This window comes from Zootoca vivipara, chromosome 8, assembly GCF_963506605.1.
Source record: "Zootoca vivipara chromosome 8, rZooViv1.1, whole genome shotgun sequence".
Lineage (NCBI taxonomy): Eukaryota > Metazoa > Chordata > Lepidosauria > Squamata > Lacertidae > Zootoca > Zootoca vivipara.
This window is the reverse complement of record NC_083283.1, coordinates 67,125,358-67,137,511: the sequence shown is the minus strand read 5'-3', so window position 1 is coordinate 67,137,511 and position 12,154 is coordinate 67,125,358. Positions and strand designations below refer to the sequence as shown.

At 47.3% G+C, this 12,154-nt stretch overlaps 1 protein-coding gene across 6 annotated transcripts in view; it reads right to left on the bottom strand.

Annotated features, from left to right (window-relative positions):
- RNF152 (ring finger protein 152) overlaps positions 1–8,926 on the bottom strand; it is a 45,419-nt gene extending 36,493 nt beyond the window's left edge. Inside the window, exons 1-3 of one of the 6 annotated variants that reach the window (XM_035125469.2) lie at positions 8,800–8,926; positions 8,253–8,352; positions 6,793–6,919 (exon numbers count right to left, since the gene is read on the bottom strand). The gene's annotated coding sequence lies outside the window, so the exon portion shown is untranslated. The other 5 variants (XM_035125470.2, XM_035125471.2, XM_060278031.1 and 2 more) reach the window with 5 other exon arrangements.
- Positions 8,927–12,154: the final 3,228 nt, after the last annotated feature.

The following is a 12,154-nucleotide window of genomic DNA, read 5'->3' as shown; positions in this document are numbered from 1 at the left end:
GGCCCTTCAGTCGGCCCTCACGGCCCTTCACTTCATCAAATCTGGCCCTCTTTGAAAAAGGTTTGGACACCACTGGATTATAGACATCTCCCCTATATATATAAAAGATCTCTACACAGATAAGACTAGGATGTTCTCTCCAATACAATTTGTTTTCTGTATATATCTATTTTCCTCCACATGCAGACAGCATTCAGGCACGTGAGCCTCTGCCTGCAGCGGTATAGGTATAAATTCAGCCCCAAAACGTTCCCCCCCCCTCAACAAAAGAGTTATCTACCCTGCTTGCCCACACATGCATCAGTGTCAATCTGAGGGTCTGGAGCAGGAGAAAAAAAGGACTAACTCTCTCCCAATTTACAAGAGCTTCCCCTCCTGATTGCCTACGGGCAATTCTTACCCATAATAGTCAACCAGGAAGAGTGGCTGCTTGTAAGCCTGGCACAGTCCAACAGTTTAGCATTAAGAATGCAAAGTCATCTTATCAGAATCTGAAAATGCAGGCATGACCTTATATAATTTTAGAGTTTGTATGCAGCATCCCTCCACTCTGTCACAACATTTAAGTTCTGTTTACAGAAAGGGCCCCCTGAGCAACCGGCGACCACAAACACGAAAAACTGCAATCTTCCAAGTGGTCATTCCTGCCCAAAACATTGCATTGGTCAACATTAATCTTCGGTGCTCCCGGAATTTTTAACATTGCAGTTGTGCAGGCCTGCTGTTCTGTGTTTCAGCCAGCCATGCCTTCCTGGGGCAGACAGAGAATAAAGAACAGGCATCGTGCACCATTAAGAGGAACTTCAGCAGGTATAGATTGTCATGTTGTACCTCTTCTACACAACTATTAAAGGTGTAGGAGCCAGAGTCCTCCCTATGCCTTACTCCAGTACACTCCAATCCATTCTGCCCCCTGCCAGCTTCCAATATTCCACAGCCGCTAAATACATTCAAGCTCCTGTTTTTGGATCTCCCCCTCGGGGTTTCCCCTGAAAGGTTTTTGTTGTTGGTTGGTTGTTGTTTTGTAGTTCTGCAAACTTAGGCTTCCCTAAGCCAGCTTGTACCTCTCTCTTGTGTATAAGCAGTGTGCCCTTTCGGCTACTTAATAAGCACCAATCACAGCCTGTACATCGGAAATATGATTTGCACTTAACCTGATGTAAAAAGAAAAGAGCTTGCTGTGAAAATTGTGATCGAGAAATAACTAAGCTATCGCCCCCTGAGCTATCACTTGCAAATGTTCTTTCTTCACTGAAGTAACTTTTGTACCTTGCAATTAATTTTTACTTTCAGGATGAGTCAACGTTTGAAGAGAACTTCCTTGAAGTGGCCTGCTGGTGTTATTCAAGAACAGCATAAGAAGTTATTATGGGTAGGAACAGCTCTGAGGTTTGACAAGAGGACATTCCAATCATACAAAATTTGAACCACCGCTTGTGTTTCATAGATGGATAAAAATCTATTACATTTTGAAGCTTAAAAACTTCAAAAGTATTAACTTTAATAATAATAATAATAATAATAATTTAAAACTGATTTTTAAAAATAGCCTTAAAAAAACTAGTTCAAATTAAAAGGTTTTTTCTTGCAAACTTGTTCAAGAGAGTTATGCAGATGTTAAACCTGAATCAAAGTTTTTTCCACAGATCGTTTTTACACAAAGACAAATCACACTTCAAAACTCAGTCATGATATTGAAGCCCATTCTGTGAAGGTTTACTCAGTTTTTAAGTCCAAAATTAATTCAATCGCTCCCAACATGCATAGGATTGAAGCCTAAATTAATGCTTTAAATTGCCTTGCTTTAAAAATAATAATAAAGCAGTCCAGCCTAATATGCAGAAGAATCCTCTAATGGTCTTCAACAAACAAATCGTTTTCGCTTAGGGTTTACTTATTTTGCACCTTTGCTCCCAAAGGATCCAATAGCAGCAAACAAAAAGTGTTAAAAACAAAAACAAAAAATGATTATAAAACCAATATAATCACCATACATAGCAAAGGCAAAGCTACCCACTCTTGCTTCTCCCACTTTGCAAGCAATAACTCTTGTTGCCTGGAATGTCTGGGAGAAATTGTTCCGCACTTCCTCCAAATTTGTTCTGCAGCTTCTCAACTGTGCCTTTGAAAACCAGTCCTCCATCTCATCACAACTTCCTTCCTCTTTTGCCCTCACTTCCACCTCTCTGCCTCGCTGTCGGCATTTTTAAAAACCCACCATACTTTAAAACATGGGTAGGCAACCTAAGGCCCAGGGGCAGGATCCAGCCCAATCGCCTTCTCAATCTGGCTCACGGACGGTCTGGGAATCAGCGTGTTTTTACATGAGTAGAATGTGCCCTTTTATTTAAAATGCATCTCTGGGATGTTTGTGGGGCATAGGAATTCGTTCATTCCCCCCCCAAAAAAAGTATAGTCCTGCCCCCCACAAGGTCTGAGGGACCTACTGAAAAAGTTTGCTGACCCCTGCTTTAAAAGGTACTCTAGTGAGGCAGCGATTCCAAATTAGTCGGAAGGCTTTGGCTACTGTGAAATATTTTCCCAGTTCCAACTTTGCTCGTTCCCAAACACTTTCAGTCTTAAGACTGTATAAAATGTCAGTCAGTCTACTTGTACAGGGTACAGTTGTTACCCCAGAGGATTAGTGTGGTATGTACCCAGCTCTACACCGTGAGAGATTATTTGAAAGAGGTCAGCTCTGCAGCAGAATCACAGTAGCTAATACTTGGGAAACATCACTCATCTTTTAAAATCTCTTTCTACATAATTAGTTTAAGAAGCTGGAGCTTTTCAGTCGGAGGTTTACATACATTTCACTTCATGCAGTTTCCTTTGATAGGCGGTGCAAAAGGGTTTCAAAGCCTCCTGTTAGCCGAGCAGTCTGGGATCAAATCCAGCCACAGAGTTTTTGCAGACTGTAGGATTTGCATGCACGAAAAAGAGAGAGACAAAAAATCTCCAAACTCTGCTACTTGCTACAACCTGAGGTAGACTTCTACCCGTAAGAGCAAATACTCTGAACTAACAACAGGAACTCTGTGAAGTATGGTATGTTTCATAAACCGAGCAGACATGTGGGGTGACCAAATTTGCCAAGATCATTCCCTGGAAATCTTCCAAGTTGTTGCATGTCTCCATAGTCCACGAGCACATCATTTCTTTGCAACATCTAGTGTAAACACTGCTCACAAATTGGGGGACAGAGTGAAAGGGAGAGAAGGCAAAAGTACCTGTATATGTAATTCCAAAACTCTGTGCTAGAGTACCCTACAAGAGAACTCCTAGCACAACACAAGAAATAGAAGTTTCTGGGAGCCCAAAGCCCACTGCACTTCTGAATGGGTCACTGCTGTTGTGTTGCCTACTCCCCATCAGTTTATGTTGGACTGAATAGTTCAACTCCCTTTCTGTGGATGAATGGACCATTCAATCACACTCAATATATAAAGCAGAAGTACCTGTCCCAGAGGTGGCTTCTGGTATCACTGCTCAAGCCTTGTCTCTTTTTCCAGTCAAAAAGCACACCCAGATCAGGAAGCTGTGCAGAAGAAGCACACAGACAGGCAGGGAGGCAAAAAGAGTAAACTGACCCAAGGGGGAACTTGCAGAGGAGAACTGGTAGGGTGGAAGCACAAGAACTCCTTCCCACCTGCTAATCCTCTCCAGAAAAATTTCCCTGCCCTGCATTGGCATCACAAGGCAAACCCAAAGTTGGGAAACCTGTGTTTGCCACATAACAAACAGCTCCAATCCCATAACAAACATTTTCAGCCCCATAACAAACAGTTCCAATTGCATACACACACACACACACACACACACACACACACACACACACACACGACAACCAACGCATGTGGTCCGGACAACGAAACAGCCCAGCATACATTTCAAGTTTTAGACAGGTGATGAAACAGGACTGAAACAGAAATTATGTGCTCGAGTGACTTCCGTCCTCGCGCAAAACCTGAGAGTTGTGCAAGCAAAGTTTCTTACATCTGGGGGACAGCTAAACCACAGCGAGTCTAAAAATGTTGAAATCAAGTTAGTACAGAGTCAGAAAATAAGCTATGGCCTCATTTACACTTAGGCCTTGGTTGCACATTACAGTAAGCCAAATAAGGGGTTGCCACGATTCCATGGAGCCACTACGTCTGCTATCTGGTCTTTTTCCCTCTCACACCACCATCAAGATTTGGCTTACGATATAATCAAAGCACGGCAGAAGTACAGACCGGGGAGGCTACCAACTCCTCTCTGAGCACCAGCACATTCCTGGTGTAGCACAGTAAGCCAGTTTAGTATTATGAGGATCTGTAACAGCGAGCCATAGGTTTGTATGCCTTCCCTGCCCTTGGCCACTCCACTGGGCCTCCAGAGAGGGAGTTCAGAAGGTCTCTCCCACAGATTAACTACAGTTTGCTGTGACATGCAAACCCAGATAAGAATGGCTCACTGAAACAAGCCAACTTCAAGCCAAAGTTTAAAACGGCTGGCTTGTTTCAGCAAACTGTAAGATCAACCATGACGGACATAACGTTCAACTGTGGTTCAAGTGAAAGCTCCTCAAGAGGAGGAGGAATGTGAGCCAAAGGTTCACTGTGGTCAGTGGCAGACTTGGGGCTCTCAAATTTTGGTGGCGCCCTGTGAGACACTACAATTTGGCACACACACACACACACACCACCTCTCGAGTTCTGTCCTACAACGTTGTTGTGGCGCCCCCTACAGTATGGCTGCCCTGGTTGCACCACCCTAAAACCACCTCTGCTGCGGCTCATCTATGGCTTAGCATCACATGCAAATGCAGACTACGACTTATGCACTCACCCTAAACCACAGAAGCTCTTACTCTAATATTTCTCTTGCACCTTTCTTCTAGCAAGCTCCTGCACAAAGCTCCTAGGTGGTGTCCCATCCAGGCATTGGCCAGATCCAGAACTGCATTAGCTTCAGCTAGGTTGCTGCATTGTGTGCTTTGATGACCTTTAATTCCATTAAAGTTAATGGAAACCACATCATGAACTGTGAAACGCAACCATTTTCAGTACAGGGTTTCATCTCTGCATTATGTGAATTTTTACAATTTGGTGAACTCTCCACAGACCTCGTGACTATTCAAAGAACCCGGAGACACACCAGGAAATGATGCCAGTCACCCGGATGAGCTTGTCAGCATTCACTAGTGATAACCGGGGGGGGGGGGGGTTGTGGAATAGGAAAATAGGTCTGCTTTCAGACATTCACAAAATTCATTTGAGATTGTTGCCACTGAGATGTGAACCTTCACACCAAGTTTTGGACTGCCAATACATTCCCACAGCACAAGGTTACTGGTTTTCATAGAGCTCATTACAAACTACCTCCATATTTCCCCCTGAACACTTTCCAGTTTGGACCATATAATCCACTAAGAACAGGTCCCAGGCAGGTCATAGTTATTTCAATGCCTAGGAGCAGCGCATTACAGATTGCACCCAAAGTTTTCTCTCTCTCTCTCTCTCTCTGCTTTCCTTGACAGCTGTAGAAATGTCACCTTGGAAAAGCGGCAGCTGTTACGAATTATCCACTTAGCTAAGCTCTCCCCCGAGTTCTTTAATTTTATTGCAAATGAAGGCACAAGGTGGGAAAGAAGCACAGGAGGAGTGGGGGAGGGGGTGGATCCAGGTTCTGGTTGCAATCTTATTAATGGTACATTAATTTATTTTAATGAAAATGTTGCAAGACTCCTCAATTCTCCCCACAAAAAGTTCCTAAGAAAGAGCAGTAATTTTAAAAAAATGGACCAATACAAGACTCAGTGTGTGCAGAAGCCCAATGACAAGAATGGTACTGAAAAGAAAATCAGCGAGAGGAGATCTGGTGATAATCCCTTGGAGGGAACTGTGACCTCAACCTGGGTACAAAGGTTGCAGAAGACCCGTATACATAGTGAAGCCTGCAGATTTAAAAAATATGTATGTTACAGAATCATGCCAAGGAAATAATTCAAAAGGCATGAGCAAGATTCTTCAAACCTGGAACCGTCGGTTGAGGAAGGACAAAGAGAAATAACAAATCATAAATAATTTGCCAAGACAATAATGAAACGCGTTTGTGAATTCAAAGGCTTGACAGCTTAATTAACAAATAAAAGCTCAGCTTTCTTTGTTTTTATTTCCTTTACCATATATAGGACAAACACACCCCTTGCATTCCCCCACTCTCCCACCCCAACTTTGCTGCATTCAATTTTTTTACCAATTTCCGAGCCTATTCCAGCAAAAGATTGAATTGTTTCCAAAGAAAGTCACTTCGGTGAAATTGCCTGTTGGAACAAAACACCACAGCGACTGTCATCGGTTTACCTTTTAAAATCCGGTATGCTTTCTCTCAGCAACCTTTCCTAATGAAACAAAGTATATCCTCCTCCCCTCCCCCCCCCCATTTTAACAAAACCAGAATTTTGTTTCCATAAATAAATGGACAAGGAAGAGAGATTTCAAGTTGCTTTCATTTCTTTGCCATTGTCAAAGCAGAAGAGCTTTTGGGGGGGGGGGAGCAGCCCATCAGGCTGCTGAACATTTGCCTCCTTTGACAGGCATTTTAAGAGGAAGAGAGACCAGTCTCTACTCCAGCTTCATTTACGGTACGTGTTAATGAACTGTATTGCATTGCTCAGTTAAAAAATCAGCGGTGATGCAACCACAGACACAGAGCCCTGAGTTCAACAAGATCTCTGCGCATGGCGTTGCTCAGAGATAGCAGCATTAACGCAGCAACAGATACGGAACGTATTTTCGGTGGCATTACCTGAATCTCTCATTGCGTCTCGCTCATCCTTTTCTGCATGATGATATCAAGGAGGCGAACAGTTCGGCCGCTTACAGGCGGGAGGCGACAGCCAGGAAGCACAGTTTGTGACAGAGCTTTGTTCTGCCTGCAGTGAATTACAGGAAGCCAGGGTTAGACAACAGCAGCAGTAGGCAGCAGCAGCAGCAACAACAACAAATTAAAAAACCAAAGTGTCCCTTTTTCAGCCTGGATTTGCACATATATTGGGAGACGGAGGACCAAAAGGGGCGGGGGGGCAGCGGGGGGGGGGGAAGAGTCATGAAATGGGACTGATGGGAGACTATTCCATTGCATGTTTGCCGATCTCTATTTAATGAGCAAGCAAGTTAAAATCTTCTCCGTCGCTCTTTCATGAAGCAGCCTACCCTTTGGCGACCCCCCCCTCCTCGCCAGCAAGAGAAACAGACACCCTGTAGCTATTACAGATTAGACTTGATGTGGACAGAATATAGTTGCCTGCCTGGGTGAAGCTGTATATAAATACAGCCGCTGATCAACTTGCATAATCAGACTGTTCTGTCACCATCACCTCCACTCCCTAGCAACCCAACTCACCACCACCAGCTCTCCCCCCCCCTTTAAAAACAAATAACAAAAATAAAAGGCAAAAAGGGTGCGTGGGTTTTCAGAATGGCACAAGGCACAAAAGCCTTAACCCCCCCCCCCGAGGATAACACGCAAACCCTTTTCTGTCTCTTTCTTTAAAACAAAAACAACCCCCTCCAAAAAAAAAACAACCAGCCCGCAATGCTTCATATACCCCAAGCTCTTGCTCTTTTGCCTTGCCCTTCCAGCTTCACCCCTGACAAGCAGAATCGGCCAAACCAAAAAAGAAAGGGGGACACACACACACACACACACATATACACACACACAACCAAACATCTGTCTCTTCTTGTGCTGGCCCCTCCTCTAGGAGGTTTTTTTTTTTTTGTGGGGGAGAGAATCCATGCTGGGAGGTACAAAAAGAAAACATAACACATCCACAACCACCACCACCCCCCCAAAAAAAGATGCAACTGGGTGGCTTATAAGCTAGCTAGCTTGCTCGCTTGCATTTCTTTTTTTGCTTTTAAAGTAGGGAGTGATTTCATTCATATCCTTACTGTTTCTAGAGAGTGAGCAGGGTGGGTGGGGAGTAGGGGCTTGCTGGTTCGCAGATTTGGCCATTGCTCCAGAGAAGGCATCTAAGGACATATTGCATCGCACCAAAACCCTTCTCTCACACACAAGCAACTTGCCAGCACTCAAACCCCACTGCACGTGCCCAACGCCCCCCCCCCAACTCCCAGACCACACCACCACCCCAATGCCTATGAGCGGAGTAACCCTGTATGCATGCCTCGTCAAGGGATAAGCCCTGCTTGAGCGGGGCTTACTCCCAGGTAAGGCTCGCTGCAACCCCATGTCCCGCTTACCTGAGAGTAAGCCCCACGGAATTACTTCCGAGTAGACAGGGCTAAGGTTTGGCTCATTAGTTGCTTCTGCAAACCCTTCAAAACCTGAAACGCAGAAAACCTGAGAAGGAGAAGAAGGAAGCAGAGTTTTTAATATATATATATGTATATTTCCCCCCCCCTTTCTTGGAAATTGCAAAACAACTCTCCTCCACAAACACACACACCCTCTTGCATGACAATTCAGACTCTTGCTGCCTTTGCTGCATTCAACAGTTAGGATGGGAAGGCTAAAAGGTTAAAGGTGGGGGAGGGAAGCCGACGCTCGCTGGCCCTTTTCTGCATAGATGTCCGAGATGCATAGTGTGCGCTTATTTCTGCCGCCGCCGCCACCCCCGGCCACTCCCCCCCTTTTTTTGTCCAAATGCAGCGCATGCCCCCCCTGCTAGCAAGCTGGGGCAGGCTTGAAAAGGGATGTGACTTTGGAGGCTGGTTTTCATATATAAATATATATAATGGTTTTAAAAGCAAGCACACGTTTTGCATAGCTCCGCAGCAGGGCTCCTACCCATTCATGCAGCCTGCAGCCTCTGAAATCTTGCCTGATCCGCCGTCGGCAGCAAATTGAAGACGGAGGAGGCGAGGGAGGGAGGGGGATGCTTGCTGGAGAAAGCCTTGAATGTACAAGAAACAGGAGGCGGGACGGGAAGGACCCGCCCCCTCCCTTATCGTTCCGCCCCTTTCCTGAAATTCCCCCCCCCCGCACCTCTCTCACCTTCCCTCTCCGTTTCCTTAAAAAAAAAAAGACCCACTAACGAACCATTTCCCGCCCATCAAACTCAAGCTTCCGCCCGCAAGCTTTTGCCAGCGACAAATAAGCCACCGCTAGCTGAGGGAGGCAGAGGAAGCATCTCAAAAGAGTCGCGGCATTGTGGAGTCGGAGGGGACACCGAGGGTCATCTAGTCCAACCCCCTGCAATGCTGGAATCTCAGCTAAATCATCCATGACAGGTGGGCATCCCACCTCTGCTTGAAAAGATCCAAGGAAGGAGAGAGAGAGAGAGTCCTACAAGTCTTGTGGCAGGTAGTTCCAGTGTCAAACACCTCGTGTGGCATCTTTTTTTTTAAAAAAAAAGAACATTTTTATTGCAGCGTAATAAGCTTCCGGGGCCAGAGTTCAGTTGCACAAGGTGTTGCTCTACTCACAGATGCCAACGACAATTTTATGTGGTGTGTGTGTGTTTCTGTGTGTGCAAAAATGCCAACAGGCTGCAAACGCACAGCCTGTGACCATCCTAAAAACCATCATGTTATATAGTTTGCTCATTCTGGGCGATCATAAAAGTACCAAGGACTATGAGACTCTTAATCTCAGGGTCATGGGTTTGAGCCCCATGTTGGGTGAAAGATTCCTGCATTGCAGGGGGTTGGACTAGATGACCATCAGGGTCCCTTCCAATCAATTCCATGATTCGGCAGTAAATCGGTGGCTTTGCTGTGTAGCTGGTTACAGTGGCTGGATCAGGACCTGGGGAGACCAGTGTTCAAATTCCCACCCAGCCGTGAAGGAGGATGGGGTGAGGAAGGAGAGCCCTATGTACAACACCGCTTTGAGCTCCCTGTAGGAAACGTAGGATAGGAATGAAATAAATAAATAAGGGAAGTTTTTAATGTTTGATGTTTTATTCTGTTTTTAATATGTTGGGAGCCACCCAGAGTGGCTGGGGAAACCCAGCCGGATGGGCGGAGTATAAATATATTATTATTATTATTATTATTATTATTATTATTATTATTATTATTGAAATATACTCGGAGTCAAGAGTGAATTTCATGCTCTTTATTCAGCTCATAGTCATCAAGGAGGAGAAGAGAAGACGAATGGCTCTTTTCCCCAAACCATCTGCTTATATACATTATTTACACAATGGGCCTTGCGTGATTGGCTACTTCAGGGCTACACCTGTGGGCCAATTATATTGTGGATTGACTTCTGCCTGCAGCCTGATTGGCTGCTCCTACAGGCCAATCAGGTAGCAGATTCACTTCTGCCAGCCGCCTGATTGGCTGCTCCAGCAGGCCAATCAGGTTGCGGATTCACTTCCACCTGGAGTTGGATTGGGTAGCTCCCGCTGATTCTGAATCCTATTGTTCTAGGATTCAGCTCAGTACATAACACCCCTCCCCTCTAAGTTCCAGTCCTGCCCGGGAAGTTGCATTCGTAGTCCCCAAGGTCTGCTGGCCGCCTCCGTGTGCGTTGTGGCCTGGGGTGTTCCTTGGTCAGGGGTTCTGGTTCTGGCTCGTGTTCCGAGGCTGCTGGCTGTGCCGGGGCTGTCTGGTCTGGCGCCACTGAACCACTAGGTTGTAGCCCTGGTTCCGGTGTCCTTCCAGCCTCGGGGCGCCCCTCTGTGCCTACTGCTTCTGCTTCCCCTGCCCACCCCTCTCGCTCTACAGGCCTCACTGCCCTGCTGTCCCCTTGGGACCCCTCTGTCCCGCTCTCCTCCCGGGTTCCTCCTGGGAATCGTTGCCGTAGCTGGTCGCAGTGGCGGCGCCAACATTGCCCCCCTTCTGTTAGTACCTCGTACGACACGGGACCGGTCACCTTGGTGACTGTGGCGGGTACCCATGCTGGGCCTGCCCCAAAATTCTTTGCATACACTGGGTCCTGGGCCACAAATGTCCGGGGGTTCCTGCCTTTCCCCACCACTACCTCATCCTGAGCTCTGTCGGGGTGAAGTCGGTCCAGTCTAGTTGCAAGGCGCCGGCCCATTAGTAATTCAGCTGGGCTCCGGCCCGTCGTTGTGCTTGGGGTGCTGTGCTAGAAGAAATGCGGCAAGGCGGTATTCCCAGTCCCCTTGTGTCATGCGGCGGAGGCTGTCCTTGGTGGTCCGCACCATGCGCTCCGCTTGGCCATTGGTGGCAGGGTGGAATGGTGCTGAGCGGATGTGGCGGATGGCGTTCTGCGCTGTGAAGGTCTGGAACTCCTCTGACGTGAATGCGGTTCCATTGTCCGAGACGAGGGTGTCAGGGAGCCCGTGGGTCGCAAACAGCTTACGTAGTACCCGGATGGCTGCCGCCGTAGAAGTGGATGGTACCAGTGCGACCTCCAGCCATTTGGTGTAGGAATCCACCACTATGAAGAATGTTTTTCCCTGGAAGGGGCCAGCGAAGTCCACGTGCAAGCGTGACCATGGATGTCGGGCGGACTCCCAGGGCTGGACTGGGGCCCTTGGGGGATCCGGGCGGGATTCTTGGCAGGTCTGGCAGTGTTGGACCCAGGCCTCTATCTCTCTGTCAATTCCCGGCCACCACACATAACTCCTGGCAAGGGCCTTCATCCTCACTACCCCTGGGTGTGTCTCGTGTAGGGCTGTGAGGACCCTTTTGCGGAGGGGCTGGGGAACAACAACCCTGCTTCCCCATAACAGGCACCCCTTGTGGGCCGACAGTTCATGTTTGCGGTTTGTGTAGCCAGCGAATTCTGGCCCGGGGCTGCTGCTGGGCCATCCTCGCCACACCCAGTCCAGGACCCGGGAGATGACCCTATCTTTTGTGGAATGGTGCGCAACTTCTTGTGCCTGAATGGGTCGGTCGGGAAGCAGCTCCAGGGTCATAACCTCTTGCGCAGGCGCTGGGTCGGGGCCTGTTTCTGGTAGTGGTAGCCTGCTGAGGGCGTCTGCGTGGCCCATCGCCTTCCCAGGGCGGTGGATTAGTGCATACTGGTAGCCGGGAAGGAAAATTGACCACCTGAGGACACGTGGAGACAACACTTGGGGGGTCTGCTTCTCAGGGGCAAACAGGCCAAGCAACGGCTTGTGGTCAGTCACTATGGTAAAGGGCCGCCCGTACAAGAAATCATGGAATTTTTTTACGCCCTTCACGATTGCCAGACCCTCCTTGTCAATCTGTGAGTAGTTTCGTTC